Consider the following 19223-nt stretch of genomic DNA (forward strand, 5'->3'; position numbering starts at 1 on the left):
TTTTGCGAGTGGCAACAGCTAAGGATATACAGCCAGATATCAAAACATTGGTGCAAAAAAAGAAGAGCAATGTTTCCAGACAGAAGTCATGGAAAGGTACATTTCATAGTGGTACTGTTTACTAAATCACACTTTCACAGCTTGACAGTATGTTGTTGTTTTTTTTTTTTTTTTCAGTGCTGTTAAAAAAGTTATATTTTGGAATATAAGTTAAATATTCTCCCTGACAACTTTTTCTTTTTTACTGTTTTAGATTTCCATTGAAAGTAAAATACTCTTCTATTATTATATTTGTGATATTGAGTTGTTTTTTGTCAGTGTTCTAGAAAAGTTGCTTCTACTGATAGCTGCCTATTTTTTAATATAAAATACATTAAGCAATCTGTTGATTAATGGATTGAAACCATGCCTACATACCTTTTGGTTAGAATTTGTGCAGGGGGGTAATGTGTTTTCTGTAAAGCAGTAAATTTGAGTATATTGGCCTACATATAATTCCTAAAGACATTTTCACGTACATTATTATGTATAACTTTTATTTTTCTTTTCACGGTGCTGCCCACCAAGTCAACAGTCTTAGCTTAAATGGTGTTTTTTACCAAGTGTGTTTGACAGCCATGCTTTAAGCAGTAGTGCAACGAATATATTAGCAGAGTTTACAGCATGAATTTGACAGTATTATAATTAGTATTAGTTCTTAACCTGTTTCCTTTCTGCCTTCATTATCCCTATCCCCCCCTGTCTGTATTCTCTTACATCCATGCTGTAACCACAGAAGGGCAATGGGGTTCAAGGATTTCCTCACCTCAATGCTATTCCCTGACTAGCACTATTCTCAGCAGGGCAGCGAATGCGATTCCTAATGACTGCAGGACAAACTGCAGCCAACAGTAGGCTGTGGTATTGACATAGCAGACATACCAAAAGTAGGTCATTTGGGTTTGCATCAGCCTTATGCAAGGTGACAGTGTTACTACGACTACCTTGCCTTAGCGCCAATAGCAGATGTGCAGCATTTAACAGTATATAGAAATCCCATATGAAAGAATATTTGCCTGTAGTGCTGCCAAAAATACAGTAAGTTACAAAACTATCAAGTCACTACCACTACTACATAGGAATTGTTACTTATAGTCAGTTAGCTAAAATTAGTTTGTATTAGCGTATGTAAGTTAGCCTTATGGCAGTACTGCAGTTTGTGTGAAATTGAAGCTTTTTTATTGGCAGTATACTGTATAAATAGGCTATTAATAACCGGACAGGCATTGGCCCTAATAGTTATAACTTATATAATTATAACTTGTTATAACTCTTATATTCTTAACACTTATTTCAGAAACATTTTTTTCAGAACATTTTTCCATGATTTTTTTTTTTTTTTTTTTTTTACACAATATTACTGTTCAAACTTTTGATGTTACAAGATTTATTTTAATTTGTTTCAGCATATGCCAAAATGTAATTTTCTCATTTCATACAAATACGTGTCATACTAAAAATTATTGTGTCTTTCTATTTAAATATGATTTGTTTATTTATTAACAAATAAAGAAAGCAACATGGGCTGGAATGGAGTTATCTAGGTTTTGAACAATCTGAATCATGTTTGAAGTATTTTCTATGTTGGTTAAGGCACTGGAGCACAAAGTCTTTTAACTTTAGGTGACTGGTTCAGTGCCAACTCAGATGAATGTTAATCAAAAAGTCTGGTTGAACTGAGTTCCTAAAGGACTGGTCCACATCACTTAAACAAAACACCACCATAGTTGGTACTAATTGGCATCTTTACAGGCAGGCCCCTAGATAGGCTGAGAACTGGATGTACAAGGAGACTGAACTATCTTTAAATACTTCGAGGGTGCCATCTGAGCCCTGCTGTCTCTGAGGATCAAGAGCAGACCTCAGTCCCTAGTGCTGTCAATCCAGCACAAAGAAAAAACTCCAATCCAGAACAAGACAAAACTCTGGTACGATAACCACTGAATCACATTATCTTTTTCCCCTATAAAATGAGATGAAGTGGAAGATCTCAAAGCCGTTGGTTCCAGCTCCATCAGACACAATCTGCGAATGAGCTGTCAAGGTGAAAGAAGAGCTAGGAGTACAACCATGATTTGCACCAGCACACCTGCTTCCTGTAATCTGCACGGCCAGACAGGTAGGTAACAAGGTAGCTCTGGACTTCATATTCCTTTTCAGATGTGATGTAAGGCCACACATACACTGTACTTTAATTTTACAGGTTTGGAATCTGTTTTAGCTCAGAAAACTTATTATTGGCATCTTATTTCAGCTTACAGAATTAACATTTTCAAAACTTTTTCGGATGAATTGTAAACTTGGTTGATTTTCTGGAAGGAGAATCCGCCCATTACCAATACCTCATCAGCAAGCGTATAAAAACTCTGTGTTCTATTCATTCTTTCACTTCTTTTTGTTTTGGCTGCTCAGTCACGCGCTGGGAGGTCGAAACGGGAGTTGACCGCTTAGAGCCTGGAGGAAGGGCTGCCCGCAGCCACAGATTTCCTGAATTTTCCCCCTAAAAAAATGAAAAATATGTGAGTAGTGGGTTTTTCCTTACCTGATTGCTGAGCTGTTCGTATTTAGTAGTTCTGCAGGGTGCGTGGTTGGGTTGAGAGGCTGGGCTCTCTCCCTGGTGCAGTCATGCTCTGGGGGACGGGTCGTGTCTCAGCTGCTGATTTTCATTAAAATCTATATTTGGGGGTTAGGTGGCAGAGTGCCACTGTGGAGAGCGTTAAATATTTTTCATTATTCATTCATGGTTTGCCGACCTCGTCTTTTGGGGAGAGGTGGCTCATAGCCACATCCTATCTGCAGCACTGGGATGCATGTATCTGTTCATGTATTTCCAGCCGGCCTCACGCAGGTAGCCGTCGGGCACCCATGGACGAGACCTCCGGCCAAATATATATTTCACTCAGGCCCTGAGCGCCCTGTACATTGTTATTATCAATTAATGTTACACAGAAATTGTGATTCCTGTGTAAATGTTTACATAATTTAGTCTTCGCTGCATTGTGCTTTCTTAGAAACCAGACATTACTGGCTTACCAATTAGGTAAGCCTATGGCAGTTTTAGATGCAGGCCCTCCTGTTGGCTCTTACAGCGTTCTGGCCACTGTGAACTTTACAGCCATCATCCTGCTACTACTTGCAGCAACATGGGGGTATGAATACCATATGAAAGCACTGCATGAGTTCAAGGAAGTAAAATATAATCAGAATAAAACAGGTATTTCCAACATGTGATTGCAGCCACTACATTGTGATAGCTTTGTTTGCTGTTTTTGCATGTCAAAAATGACCACTGGACAAGCCCAGCTGTTGAAATTCATTAAAAGACCGGTAATTATTCAATTGTGTGTGCATTAGGTAATGAATCAGAATTTCAGCTTAGGCCCCATTTGGTTCTAGCTTTTTGAGCTTGAGTAACGTGGGCTGTGTTGACAATTCAACAGTGACGTGTAAACCAGGTAATGTGGCATTGAGGCTACTGCCCTTCTACAGTGTAAAATTACTGTTATTATCCTTAATAATCTACTATTATCATCAATGTATCCCAGTGTCTTTGTTTCCATGGTGCTTGGTGGTAATAAGTGCAGAGGTCTGGTTTTAACCTCACATGTGGTAGTTGTCTCCACTCTAAAGCTTCTACCGGGTCTCCATGACGATTTCTTCTTATCAAACAGGAGTTACCTACCAGGTGGCCTATTGGCTCCAGAGTCAACCCTTTAGTGTTTATATCTGGAATGAGTCAGTGCCACCAAGGGATTTAATTCCTAAAATGTAGCCTGTCTCACCATGCTCAGGTTAGGATGAGTACATGCCTTGGAGTTTCTTTTTAATAATTGCAACTGGTCAGCCTTTCAAGACTCTTTGGGCCTCATTTACTAAAGGTTCTTATGCGATAATAAGGCACATGCTAGATAATCCCGTATTTATCAACCACGATAAAGTGTGTTAAAGCATAAGACCTGAGTTAGCACGCACGCCTTAAAAATAACACGATGGGTACATTAACATCTGCTGAATATGCAAATTGCATGGTGATGTATTCAAATGAAGTGGCATGAGAGCGCTAATGAGGCTAATAATATTCAGACGGTATTTACTAAACTGTGCTAACCAGGATGCACAGCTTAAATCACATGCCAGACAGAATTGATGGAAACAGGTGTTACGAGTCGAGATCCGTTTTAAAGCTCTCTATCAGCATAAAGTACAGGTATATATATGTACGATACTACACATCCGAAACTCTGTAAATAAGTAAGACTCATTTTAAAATAAATGCGTTTATATACTAAAACGTACATTTAGCATCTGACTGCATAAAATTAATAAATAAATAAATAAAACTTTTGAACAGAAATGTGTCTATATACAGGTATATTATGATTAAATAAAACTTTACAAACAAAATAAATAATAGGACATTGAAAATAAATGTGTTTATGTAGCCTGTAATTATAAAAAGCATGCAAAAGCTTACTATGCAAATGAAAACTGTGTTCATACAGACATAAATGAAACACACTAATATGAATATTATAAAAATTTGAAGACCAGAGTGTAAAATATTGAAAGCTTTAACTGGGATTCAGGTGTATAATTTTGAAGCTGAATTTTGACTGCAGATTTTAGTTTTTTCTTTGTAGCAGGTTTGTTATGAGGGTAGCAAGGTGGATTATTTATTTATTTATTTATTTTATTTTTAAGTTGACAGTTTGCAAAATGCAGCCTACTTCCTTGGCAGCTAGAGGCATACTCTCAGCTTCACAAACATTTCCAGTAGGTGGTTGTTGATGGTATATCATTATAAGGTGTGTTAATGTGGTGGTGAATGTAGGCTTGGCTTCTCGTCTGTTCAGCTGACTCCTGTCCCTGTTAGCTCAGCGATTTCCAGTGGTCAGCCTGTCTTGCCACAATCACACACTGGCGCCACAATCATGTAGCCTAACTGTACTCCACTTCATAATGAATACATACCAAAATATACTTAACCGCTTATGCCTTACAGTGGCCATGACCTGAGACTCAACAACGTTCAAAACTGGACTGTGGAATTTTACCTGCCACACTTTACACCTCATGTACTATTACATGTTAACCCAACAATGTTCTATTACATAATACTTCTATAAAGGTTCTCTGAAGCTTTCACTGCATGTCAACCAACCAAGACTATCATTAAACTTTAGTTTGTAATACCCCTCAGAGAATCAACCATTGAATTGGCCTTGGCACTACATAAACAGGAAACCTAAATCAGTTCAGACCACTTTTAGTAAATGTAAGCCAGGTAAAACACCAGTAACTGAATTTACACTTAATGGCCCATTGTCACTCTATATGTCTTCTGGTCTAAGGACACCAGGGTGGATTTTTCCACCTCCCCTAATTACGTTTTTGAGCAGTAAGGAGAGGACATTGTCGCTCATTCATATGACTTGAATTCTTGTTCTTTTTTCCATTCCTTCTCATCTTTGATATGTGGTGCTGCAAGCTATCATAATACTGCACACCCAATTTAAATTATTATATATAATAATAATAATAATAATAATAATAATAATAATAATAATAATAATAATAACAATAATAGTGAGCCATTTAAGAAAACACCACAAGTGAATATCAAATATATTTTGCTGAACAAATTATTAAAATAGAAATGTAGTATATTGCAAATACATATATACTAGTCTGCACTGAGAGCATGAAACTTAAGAACAATGAACCCTTTCTACTTTTAAAGAGGACCTGATATATCAAAGACACGACTGAGGAATGTTGAAGGTTGTGTGACGGGCTGGGAACCCTCACTTGTAAATAGGGTTGATTTTCCTGATTCATTTTGTGTTAATAACATATTTTGTACCAGTACTTGTTTTCATGTATTTCCCAATCACATATCCACCAACTACATCAATAACAGTATTAGATGTATTTTCGTATTTGTTTAATTTATTTTTGGTATAAGTGTTCAATAGTTTTGGTTAAATGTGTGCATTCTAAACCCAGGAAAGGGTTATTTTGAGCCATGTTTAAAATACTTCATTTCCATGTAAGAATGTGGCTGGAAAGAAGTAAAATGTGGACCAATCACTGTGGTTTAACTGATAAACCCAGACTGTATGGGTGGGTCTATTGCAGTGTACCGGTGAATTAGTCCTCATCAAGTGGACTAAAATGCGTTCTAACAAGTCTGTATTAAGTTAGTCCTGATTGCAGCATACCACAGCTAATCCTGAAAATTGGTTTAGCTGACCTAAACAAGTGGAACAAGTTAGATCGATAATGAGGACTAACCCATAATAATCCATTACAAATGTGGATGGAAATTCACAATTTAAACTGTAAAGACAAACTCAGACATTTACCAGTACCTTGTCATTACTAGCATTTCACGGAACGCCTGCAAAGGCGGAAGGGGAATGGATTACTTTGTGGACTTGGGCGACAGAGTGTTAGTGACAAAGTCGAACAGACAGGACAGGTCTCCTACTGCTTGAAGATCCGCTAGCTGCTTGAGAGGTTGTGGTGAGTAGGGGACGACACGGATAGAGGAAATCCCCCCCTCGGTGGAGGACCCATCGTGGCAGCTTGCCTGGTGGTAGGGAGACCCGACTACCCCGGGGGGACAGAAAGGTAACCGGACCTGGAGAGGAAAAGATCTAGACAGGTCCTGTCCGTAGAACCGACCTCCATCAGGCATGAGCCCCAGGCATCCACACGACCTGGAGGAAAATGAGAGAGGGTTAAGAGAAAGGAGTATAGATTAGAGCCTCTCTGAGGCTAAGGCGCATGAGCTGCGAAAGAACAGGTGTGGCCGGGGGTCCCCTCTGACTTACGAGGAACCTGGGCGGCGGAGCCAGGCCCTGTCGGGGGAGTGAGACTCACTTCCTCCCCAAAAATGGACCCCCGGCTCCCCAGAGAACCTCACCCATGGGACAGGAAAGAAACTCATGCCGTACACACAAACACGAACTGGAAAACAAAAAGGACATGGAGAGGTTAGTAGGGACAGGCTATGGATTGGAGGCCATCCGCGCTGTGGAGAGGAAACCCCCCCCCCCCCCCCAGCAGGAGGAAACCTCTTGTGGACCTGGAGGAGAGGGCGCCCCCGCTCTTTGTATACTAACCAAGGAGTTCATGTCATGTAGTAGAAATATTGTTATGAAGCATAGGGATGAGTTCAGGTACGTCTCCTGGTTGCTGCGCTGCTGCTGTGGAGAGAACTGCCGCTTGTCTTGTGATTGTGCGAGCAAATTTGCTGACTTGCACTTGGGAGAAGAGGCAACTTGGAAGCTGACATAAAGGTACATTTGTTATAGAAACGCTATACGCTCGCTTCCAGCTGGGAAGTCAATATTTTTTTTTTTAAGTTTGACGACACAAAACGAAAGACAAGAGAAGGAAATAGTGCACAACTTAAATAGGGAAGAAAGAGAGATTGACAGATGGTACAGCCTGAGGGGATCCCCAGCTCTGCACAAACCCCACCCAGAAACTGGTAAGAGCACAATGCCAGTTATTGGGAGCAGCTGGGGGGATAGATGTCGAGTCATCCCCCGTCTGAAAACGGATAAACCAAAAATGCGTCCGCTTCCCTTCCGCCAGCCGAATATCATCAGTAAGGACAGGACAGTGTGGTTTCAGGTTAACTGGCTGAGAAAGAGAGAGAGAGAGGAAAGGTGGTGAGGGCCTTTTAGAGCATCCCCCGAACTACGACTTGAGGCTACATTTCATTAAAAAAAAAAACTGCATTGAAGATATTGAACCTGTAAAAAAGTCAGAAATATGAAAAAGCTATGAAAAAAGCAAATAATAAACATATATTCGGGCAAACACATTTAAGTAAAAGTACACCTATATTCATAATATAGTTGTAGCTGACTGCATGCCTTTTAATTCACGTTGCGCACACGGCTCATACTTGCATTTTAACATAATACACATTACACTGACATTTCAGCTTAAATTGAATACATCAGACATGCATGCTTTTTATTATTTAAATACACAGTATCTTATTGTGCAGCACTTTATTAGTTTTGCTCTAGCAGTTTATTTCAACTAGCGGATAAATTCGGTGCCTACATAAGAAGAATTGCTTATATAGCGTATCAACAACATATTAAGGTACATTATATCATTACAGGGTGCAATTGTCAATTTTAGTTCTGTGACTCAGTGAGCGAACCTTACTGAACCAAATTCTTCGAAGGGTTCACTTTTCTTACTAGTTCACCAGTTTTTAGACGTCATTTCAGAGAATAATGGCGCTGTCTTCGTGTTAAAATGTGCTGTACAAACGTAGGACGAGCAGGCGTACTTAATTAGTGTTATACTTCATAGTACTACATTAGGCCACCTGAACAGGATCATCTCACATCCGATTTGATACACTGCAGTCATGATCTTGTTTAGTCTTATTTAGCGAATGATCTACCTGTTGTGATTATCGTCTGATACATTACAAGTGGACTAGCTTTAGTCCAAGCAAGTGGACTAAATCTGTTTAATCCACCAGTTAGACGCATCAAGTGGGCTAACTTTGGTACGCTGCAGTCAACTATGAGTGTCTGAGGCAGGGGCTTAAGGAGGGGCTGCAATGGGTTGTGGCCAAAAGTGGGATTATATAGTGTTAAAAACACATCAGACATGCATGCTTTTTAAATGCATGTAATTGTTAAATACAAGTGATTAACATAACAATTTTAAATGTCAATATCCTGAGATAAATCATTTTGTAATCTTGACAAATTCTTTTGTATTTTTTTCCAGAAACTACCGTAAAACCTGAGACACATTGACCATAAACGTGAATATTTAAGCTGGACAACTATCTGAACATGTCTGTCTGTAAAGGAGCTGTATTTTTTTAATTGTTTTTAGAGGTATTTTTGACACAAAAAAAACCCAACATGGGTTTTGTCCTTACTGCAAATAATATAGCTGCACAATCTTAGCACAAACAGTTTAGGTACTTGTAACAATAAGAATTATTTAACTGCTAAAACTGTAATTACATAGCAACTACTTTAAAAATACACTATACACTTACCAATAAACTATAGTTATTATTATAATCATTAATATTATTATTATTATTACTATTTTAATTACTTAATTATTGAATTTACATCTTATTAATTCAGCATGATACATTTTCTGGTAAAACAGGAAAGTAATAGAATATACAGAATGCTAGAATATAAATTAATAATTTTAACCTTAAAATAAGAAATACTGCACTCCTAAATCAACCACAAAATAAAAATGCATCCCTTCTCTGTTTTGATTATATGTGACAAGACAATTAACATTTGTATGGTGTTTACATCAATATGCATGTTGCCAAACCTTTGAGAAATTATGTGCCACACCCTAACACTCCCGTCCCAGAACTGTTATGGCCTTATTTTTCGTTATTGTGCCAATGAGGAACACAAAGGATCCACTGGAAATTGAACAGGAATTGTCAAATATCTTGCTTCATCTTATACAGTGCGTTTGAAAGCTGTGATTGGACAAAAAGAGAAGCAAACAGTAACTAAAAATAAGAAAAAACCCAAAAGAAAACAAACAAAAATCTATATTTGAAACAAGAGCGATTTCACACAGCTCTAGAAGGCTTCCAATGAAGTAGAAATGTTAAAAACAACTAAATAAACAGTAAGACAACCAGCTCAGCTCATCTCAGATATATATATAGCTGGAAATGGCATGACTTGAAGGACGTTCTGAGATCTTAATAAATGTTTCCATTGTAAGGCGGTCAGTCATCGGAGATGTACATTTTAAAAGTAAAGTCTCTTTTTGTCAGCTTTAAAAACACACCCTGAGGATATGTACCACATAGTGGATGTAAGGCATGTTTAAAAAAATCAATGGAATTATGAAAACAACTTGGTGTGTTGTTGATTTGTTTTGATTTGTAATATGTTTCTCTTAGAACAGAGCTCTGGCATATTAACAATAAAGACAGGATTTTCTCCTTTTCTTTCTCTGAAATGTAAGAAAATGAGCCCCTGTATCCTCCCATCTGAAAGAGCAAAAAAAGCAAGTTATCACAAAAATATGCTTATGGCGTAAAGGTATACATGATAGTGATATGCATGTTTGGAGTTTTGGTAAGTCCTGAGGTGTTTTCTTTCCTAAAAAGAAGCAGCTTTCATTATTGCACTCACTAGTCAATTTGTCTACTTTTTATGCATCATTTAAATAGTGTGCATTCTGGGCCTTAAGATTAGATCGCCGGTTCTAGTCCAGGCTATTCCACTGACATGGACGGGAGCTCCCAGGGGTGGGGGGCTTAGGTCAGCCAGGGTGTCCTTGGCTCACTGCACTGCAGCAACCCCTGCAGGCTTGCCTGTGAGCTGCCCAGAGCTGCGTTGTCCTCTGACGCTGTAGCTGTGAGGTGGGTCTACAGTGTGAAAAAAAGTGGTTGGCTGACGGCACACTCTTCGGAGGACAGTGTGTGTTCGTCTTCACCCTCCTGATATTTTATTCTGTTGTGTTGTGTACTGCACAGCTAATGTGGTACTGTAGCTTTAATTAGAAGACAGACTCGCACACTGTGACATTGCTGCTCTCTGCTTGTGTTTTCAAATGATCTTCTTCAGATCAAGTTCGGGTTAAATGAATGCTCTGCATCACGATGGGGTCATTCACAAGACAACCCCACCCTTAATATGAAAAGATTTCTGGAGTTCTAAAAATTTTAATTAACCTCAACCCGATCTAGATGGGGGCGGATTTCAGGTTGGGGTCCTAACATGTACATAAGCCCATGGTACCTTCCTCTGACAGAGGAAGCCAATATGAAGTGGAAACAAAATGGAGTGAGAGATAATCAAACTGGAGCAAGATAAATTTGATTAGAGGGCATTATTGTCTGCTCATTGATCATGTCAGGAAAGTACTGTACAGAAAAAGTCAAGTACCAAGGTAATAACCAGGGTTTTATTGTGATTAGAAACTGGCAGCAAAAGAAAAAAAAGGTGCTTATATTGTTACATTATTTAAATAGTTTAAATGTTTTCTTTCCTTTTTCGTTTTTTTTAAAGCTAGACATTGTATCCTAATGCTCCTGAGCCATATCACACTTACATAGAATACTAGTGCCCTGCAATGGATCTGCCTGGGTATATATTTATATCATTATTTTATTTTTTCAATTTGAAATTTTGAGGAGGCACTGGGGCAATTTACAAGCAAAAACTGAAAAGTGGGACAACAGATCTCTTGCGCTTTTATGGTCATGACAGTTCTGCTGCCACGTTTACATGACAGTTTATTTTAGAGAGAGAATTTAGTCATCCAAATGAAAATTACCACATTAATAATAAAATAAAGGGAGGGTTTATTTAAATATGACTAAATCCTGTGAAAAGAGATGCTGCGCGATAAAGGATATTGTTCAAATAATGCATAGGGGTTTTATGAGCTAAGCAGAGATGAAAAGAAGGTTACCCCCCAACTGTCTAGAATGCAAAGGGCTTGCAGTTAAAACAGTTTATGCTGCCAAGAAGAAGAAAATAATAATAGTTATTACTATTATTGTTCAGAATTAGTTGTTCTAGAAATGGTAGAAGTAGCATGTGTATAAAAACCAACAGCACTCACCAATTCCCATTACTGCTTTTCTTATACTTTTAGACTACTGATGCCCTTTCAAACACCCATATATATGTATTAGTCTTAGCCAACTGCATAACTGCTAATGTGCTAAACAAAAGGATTATGTGTTCAATAATCACAAATATGCGTTAATGTATCAATTAAGCAGTGGAACAAATACATTAAAAACAACTCATGATGTGTTGGTTTCAAACATAGGTACTTTGTTGAAATAGTTAAATTAATTATGCAGAAAATGTGGAAACTTACACAAACACTGTTAATATAATAAATACATAATTTGTTTGTATTTGCTGATTAGTTAAAATGGTATAAAAAAATCATAGGCCTACTTACAATGTAGCTGCGACAAAAATGGATGGATGGAGAAGACGCAGACAAACACTGACTAGATTAAGTCTTGTATGGGAAGAACTCCTTCAGTCCCATGCAATGGGTTTGCAGGAAATGAACCGTGCATCTATTGCTTTCTTATCTAGAGCTTTCTTTCCACCCTCATCCACTTTGTCTCTATGTACAGACCTCTATTTGTGCATCGGCAGGAAAGACGAATGCGGGCGCATCATCGTCCCTCTGTTTGGTGGGAAGAGGTTGTGCTTCACAAGTCTTTGTCTGATGAACAATGGATTGAAACATTTCGGGTCATACGCGCTATGTTTGGCAAACTGATGGAACTTGTAAGGGTGGACATGGAGCCATCACCAATACGTGTCCTTACACCTGTGCCGCTGCAGAAGCGAGGGATTATTGCTCTGTACAAACTCCCGTCGGCCGCAGAGTATAGAGTTGTCGGGAATGTATTTGGAGTCCACAAATCCACTGTCCATCGCTACCTGAACATTTTCTGCTGCTCTCTTGTTCGCAGACATATGTCTACATATATTGTCATGCCTGACGAGAGAGAGTCAGATGATAGCTCGCCGTGTGTATGATACATACAATCTGCCTCAGGTAATGGGGGCAATAGATGCTACCCCCTCTGCGCACAGCAGAACAGGTGCCCCACCTCAGCAGGAGCTGGGGTAGGCACCTGCAGTTCTTGAATTTATCTCATATCTGCAGGAGCATTCTGTTTATACCAAGTTCATCCAGAGCACCGGTAATACTGATGAAAATGGTGGCATTTCTTTGGCGAGGTCGATCCAGTTCACCCATAACCCCCAAGTCCGCAATAATTTGGAGGAGGGAACGGGTTTCCTCAACAGTCCAGCGGACCAGGTGTTGCATGCTGTCAGAAGGGGTGGAAGCTTGAAACATCCTACGGGAAAAAAAAAAACATTATTCATAGTATTATTATTATGATAATAATGCAGGTAATAGTGATCTAGTAGTTCTCATACATCATCCATAATACACTGAAATGAATAAATAATGTTATACTTTAACTGCTGACATCATTGTATTGTTATAAATCAACATCTCTATATACAATTTATATATAATATAGCCGCAACCCTCACCAGGAGAAGCGGATTGATAATAATGGATGGATGGATATAGTATAGTATTTACCTGATTTGTATTAGTAAGATTGGGATAAGGAAAATCTTACACTACAGAGGAGGACAACAGGGAGGAAAGACCGTTCCCAGAGAAGAGAGTTCTTTTATATAGGGGAAGTGGAGGAGGTATCGTGGTATTTCATGAAAGTACATCATGAAGTATGTTGCACGACTGTCGAGTTTGTTGCTATGGGACTAATTAGGCCAATTAGCATGCACTTTACAGTGCTTTACCAAAGTGTAATGACACTTTTTTTTGTCGTGCACTTTTGGAATTAGTACATTCATGCGTGACACGTCATGAATGCACGATAGTAGCACGATTAAAACTTGCATGTAAACCCCACCACTGCCTCTCTTGCCTCCTCTAAGGAGCCTCATTGGTGGATATAAATATCAATATCCTTCTCTCGCTTTTTTATTCCATTTTCTGGTTTTCCCCATGACATATTATTTGTAATCTGTGTTTTATTTTATATTTACATCACTGAATACAATAAAATATACCATAATTGTAAGTCTGTAATATTGTAATGGCATTTTTTTTTGTTTAAAAAATTACTTAGGTCTGCATCTAATTTGATGGACATTTAGCCATATGAAGAATATATGAAAATATGACAAAACTGGATTCACGTCATAATACAGGAAACTTTAATTCATTTAGTTTCACTGTAGTTACTGTTTACTGGTGTTTACTAATATTGTACCCTGATAACAAGTGGAAGTAGAGTCCAGTTAATGTTCTGTACTATTTGAAACCAATGCATTCATGGCAATTCTTACCAGAAATGGTGATCAAGCCCCTTATTCAGGGCTGCTCAACAAATGGCTCTTGAGCCATATATGGCTCATTGAGTTCCACAATCTGACTCAACAGTAGGAGTATTCAATGTAATGCTCTTCATGGGTTTAAAAGAACAGCAAGGACAATTCGTAGTATTCAGTGGGAAAAGGCACTGTACCCAGTCAAAATACAACAATGTTCTAGTGCGCTTCTATTTTGCATAGATGCCATAAGTGCTTAACTGTGAATTCAATTTTAAATCAATCCGCACATAAAGACATTCTAATCTACAACGATGGTCTTGATACAAGCGAAATCATATGCCTGTGACAGGACACCGTAATGAAGGCTCAATTTGCAGCTACTCAACAGCAAATCAACAGGAAAGACATGATTGGTCCACAATTCTGTCATCAGCTGGATTCAAACAACACCCTCACTCAAAACCAGCCAGTCAAACTGCAAACCCTGTTTCAGATTTTTCCGCACCAGCGAATTCACTCCCTGCCAGCAATAGAGCCCTCCAATGCGGGCTTGACTTTCATTAGCTCCCTAGGCTATGGCTTGTAAAATCTTATCTCTTTTTATCTGTTTTTTCTCCCTATATACAGTATTTAACAAGTGTCATTAGTTATTTTCTATTTAAATGACTGCTCACAATCTGAAAGGTTGAAATAACACTCAAAATACTACTTTTAATTAGTACATTTAAATGATAATAATGTTAATTCAAATGACACCTTCTGTGCTGAATATGATTTTACTATACTCCCAAACTCCTCTTTGCTGCTGTGTTTCATAGAGCTTAAACAATGCATGACAGCTAACACAGATTTTTAGAAATACACTTGATTTGTTTAAGTAATGGCCCACTGAACATTGTCATCAAAAGTCTGTTTAATTAAATCACCCTGTTGTCTGTGGTCTTATGCTGCACGTTGTTTGTATTCTGGACTACTGGCCTATCACCATATAACCACTTAATATGCTATCAAAGAGGAGAGCTCCCGGAAAAAAAAAATCGACAGCTGCCATGTATTACTTGTTTACTGGCCCGTGCTGCTAAAGAGTATCACATTTTCCATTGGCAGGGAGAAAGAGAGGCCTCTGGCACAACACCAGCCGACAGACAGCATTCGGGCCCCCCGGAAAAGGCCGGGCAATTGCACACAATCAACAATGCAGGCAAACAATAATCACAAAGACAGAGGGGTACCAACAGTTCCCCTCTAAGTTACCATTTGTAAGCCCTCTTACAGCACCCCCCCCCCCCCCCCCCCAGTTCAATGAGCAGCCACACAGCGTAGCCACAGTGCCCCTGCAAGAAACCACGTTAGGGTGTGGTTCCGGCTTGAACTGGGTAAGAACAGGGAAGCTATTTATTTCTGGTGCATCTTTACTGAGTGAGTCATGTGTTGACTGGAAAATTGGCCTAGTTTGAGTTGCTGAGCCTGTGCCAACTAGACTGGCATGTCACTCTGCAAACCACCACCACCCCCACCCCCACCACCCCATTTTTTTTTCTCTTATACATATGTTTTAATAATAGTAACTGTTAGATGTTAACCTTGAGGGTGTGTAAGAAAGGACAGCTAAGGTTGTTATGTGTGTGTCTGTGCGCAGTAATGAGGGGCTGGTTCTGCAGCAGGTGGAGGAGGCTTCTGGGAGCTGGGTGGATTGAGAAATCAGGAGCTCCAGCAGATGTTAGGAACTGAATGATATATTACAGCTCCAGAGTGGGGTTCGAAAAGTACAGACGAGGAAATGAGAGGAGCAAAGGGGAACAGAGAAAACACTGTATGTAATAGATTTTTGTTTTACATTTTTTATATTGTTTCACAGTGTTGATTAATCCCTGTGCCCATATTGTCCTTGGCGTCACCATCTACAATAGCAATATATCCCACAATATTGACAGTTAGCTAATCGGCACACATTTACTGGTTTTCAGTTGAGTTAAACTGAAATGTGGTAGCCTAATAAAAACACTGCCGACTGCCGCGTTTTAAATACAATTATCAAACCTATTTATTTATTTATTTACATTTCAAAACAACAAATCTTCATCCTTCAGATTGGTAAAGTGCATTTTCTGCATCCTGATGGGCTCGTATTTTGGCTTGGGATGGATGGATGGATGGATGGATGGATAGATAGATAGTTATAACACACTCTCTTCACTGTCCCAGCTTCATTGGGGGTGTCTCTTCAAGAATATGGGTATAAAAAAATGTACCCCTACCAACATCGATCAGAAAAAGGAGACATCTTGAAAAGACCTTTGAGATAGAGTTTACACTTTTAAGTATAAAAACTTGTCAGGATGTTAACAATGAAAAGAAAAGTTACAGGCATGTTATTTAAATAGTTGTAGCAACGCGTGGGGACGTAAAACACAGATTGTTTCGGAACCCCATTACTTACACTTGAACAATCATTGTTTCGGAACCCAGTTACTTACATTTGAAACATCATTGTTTCAGAACCCCATTACTTACACTTGAACAATCATTCTTTCGGAACCCCATTACTTATACTTGAACAATCGCCCGTGTGGAATATGTAGCAGGGATCATGATGTTTGCCCCTGTGACAGAAATACAATGAGTTCTGGTGATAAATCTCCCTCCCGACCTGTGAGGGCGCTAAAGAACGGGAGGAGAAGTATCTAGAAGGGCTGGCCTGACAGTTCGTTTCCGGGACCGGGAAGTCGGTCAGCCTGGAAAGAAGTGAGACTCTGTTGTAAGACCTTATTGACCTGAAAGGTAAATGAGGGGCAGCTGCAAGTAATAAGGCAGCTGCAACCGTTTACCTAGATGTCATGCCGGAGTACATATAGGGGCCAGGGTAACGCTGATCTTTTCCTTCGTTTGGGTTAACGCTAGGAGAGAAGGACTGAGAGAGGAGCTCTCAGAGAATATAAAGAGAGAAAAGTGTTTGTTACGTGTTGTGTGTTATTTCTGTCTGTCTGTAATTGTCTGTCTTTGTCGCAGTACTAGCCAGTTAAAGCACACCTCCGGAGCTGTCGCCATGAAAGCACTATCCAGAGCAACACTGCACAGACCACCTGCACGTTTGCATTCACCCAGGACTGGTGACCGTGCCCTTGTTTTCTGTTCAGGACAGTACCGTTTTATTTACCCTCCCCGCGCTTTACACTTTGTTGTGTCCTGCCGGGGATTTATTATTTGATGGTCACCAGACCTGGAAACAGCACAATAAACACTTATTCACTAAATTACCGTTGTCTGTTCATCACTCCTGCACCGCATCACCGCTACACCTGTTCCCCTTACCAGCCACTTTGCCACACGTGGTGTCAGCAGTGGGATGGCTGCAGGCACTGGAGATCAGACGAGATGCAGAGGAGAGACGGAAGGAGGAGCGCTACAAGGCTCTCATTGAACAGGTAGGGCTGGCCCTTGCCGCTGAGAGACCCCTACCGCAACATCGCTGATGTCGCCCCTGAAGGCACGGGCCATGAAAATGACGGCGGAGGATGATCCGGAGGCGTACTTAGTGGTGTTTGAGCGGCTATCGACCGCAGCGGGATAGCCACGGGAGTTCTGGACAAGCCAGGTGGGACCTTGACTGATTGGGGAGGCTCAGGCAGCCTACCAAGCCCTGAGCGATCAGTACGCCACCGACTATGACCTGGTCGAGCAGACTATTCTCCGTCGCTTCAACATCACCGCAGAGACCCACCGGACGCGGTTTCACAAGTACCGGAGAGCCCCAGAGACACGCCCCAGGGTGGTCACAGAGTGGTTGTGCAACCACATGGTCCATTGGCTGACCCCTGAGAAGAAGACCGCTCAACAAATGGAGGAAGCCATTGTGGTGGAACAGTGGTGGAAATGTGGTCAGCGCCGAAACCCAGGCCTGGATACGGCGCCACAACCCGGACATCCTGGAGGAGGTGGTGAGACTGGCTGAAGATTACGAGGACTCCCTGACATCAGCTCAGGTCGGGATACTGTCGTTCCCTGCCCTTCGCAGTAGCCGAACTCTCCTTCCCTCTCCTCCAACATCACCACCCTCGTTCCCGGGACCAAGACCATCGAGACCGCCGACCCCTTTGGGCCCCCTTGCCTCCCCCCATGGAGACCGAGGTTGGCCCCCAGCTGGGGTAGAGGTGTTGCCCCTGCCCCATTGCTCTACCAGCAGCAGGACAGATATTTGACCTATGCTCCCTCTGTCCCCCCTCTCTGTTTCAGATGTAACCAGCCGGGACATAGGGCCAGGTCATGCCCCGCTGCCATGGAGGGTGATGTGGCTGTGTGTAACTGGGCACCTGGAACTGGTAAGCATGGAGAAAATGGTCGGGAGGGGCCCTGTCTTATTGACGTGGTTTTAGGGAATGTGAAAACCCACGCGTTAGTGGACACAGGGTGTGAACAAACATTGACTAGGACAGTTCTCTTGGGCAGTGTGTCGTGGCGGCCAAAAGGTCAGGTGTCCATCTTCTGTATCCATGAAGACACGGCGGCATACCCCACATTAAAAATATATTTATCGGTAGGACAGATAAAACGTCACCTTGTAGTCGGGGTGGCGGAAAGGTTGCCACACCCAGTTATTCTGGGCCAAGACTGGCCAAAATTCAAACAATTGATGCAAATAATGGCAGTCTCAGCCACACACGTAAACGTGGCAGAAAAAAAAGGAACAGATTGGTGATGTGTTTCCTTTTCATACTGAAATGTTTTCCCCTCTTTTCCGTCCTAGAAAAACAAATGAGGAGAGATGGACCGCGAAATGGGAGGGAGCGTCTTTGAGACAAGGCTGGGGTCTGGTGGGAGAGTGCTGCAATGGTAACAAACGCCAGTCGAAGGGAGTGGGAATGCAGTGTGACCGAGAGAGCGAGGTTACTGGGCAGACTAGGGCAGAGGTTATTCCAGCCCCTCTCAATGTACCGGACCTGTGGTACTCAAGCTTGGACATAGTGTGGGGCAAACATAACGACCCGTCACTGGTGCACGCTTGGGGGCAGGTCCGGTCCATTAAAGGTAAGAATGTTGATGGCACTGGGGCACTAGTATATCCACATTTCAGTATCAAGGGGCAATTACTGTATAGGGTAAACCTAGCCACGGGCACAGGACAGCCTGTAACACAATTGTTGGTTCCCCCCGTCTTGTCTGACCGAGGTCATGAGGCTGGCGCATGATGTTCCTTTTGTGGGGCAGTTCAGAGCCGAGAAGATGAGGGGACGGATATTGGCTCGATTCTATTGGGTAGGTCTTCATACTGATGTGTCGAAA

The 19223-nt window shown here is 40.8% G+C and overlaps 1 long non-coding RNA gene across 7 annotated transcripts in view; it reads left to right on the forward strand.

The window, feature by feature from the left end:
- The first annotated feature begins 1871 nt into the window (after positions 1–1871).
- Positions 1872–19223, forward strand: part of LOC121312976 — an 83614-nt gene continuing 66262 nt past the window's right edge. For 5 of the 7 annotated variants that reach the window (XR_005949931.1, XR_005949932.1, XR_005949928.1 and 2 more), the window contains exons 1-2: positions 1872–2158; positions 2452–2558. This is a non-coding gene — a long non-coding RNA (uncharacterized LOC121312976). Of the gene's footprint in view, positions 2159–2451; positions 2559–8811; positions 10065–18176; positions 18263–18687; positions 18725–19223 lie in introns of those variants that run through there. The other 2 variants (XR_005949929.1, XR_005949927.1) reach the window with 2 other exon arrangements.

This window comes from Polyodon spathula, chromosome 1 (genome assembly GCF_017654505.1).
Source record: "Polyodon spathula isolate WHYD16114869_AA chromosome 1, ASM1765450v1, whole genome shotgun sequence".
Lineage (NCBI taxonomy): Eukaryota > Metazoa > Chordata > Actinopteri > Acipenseriformes > Polyodontidae > Polyodon > Polyodon spathula.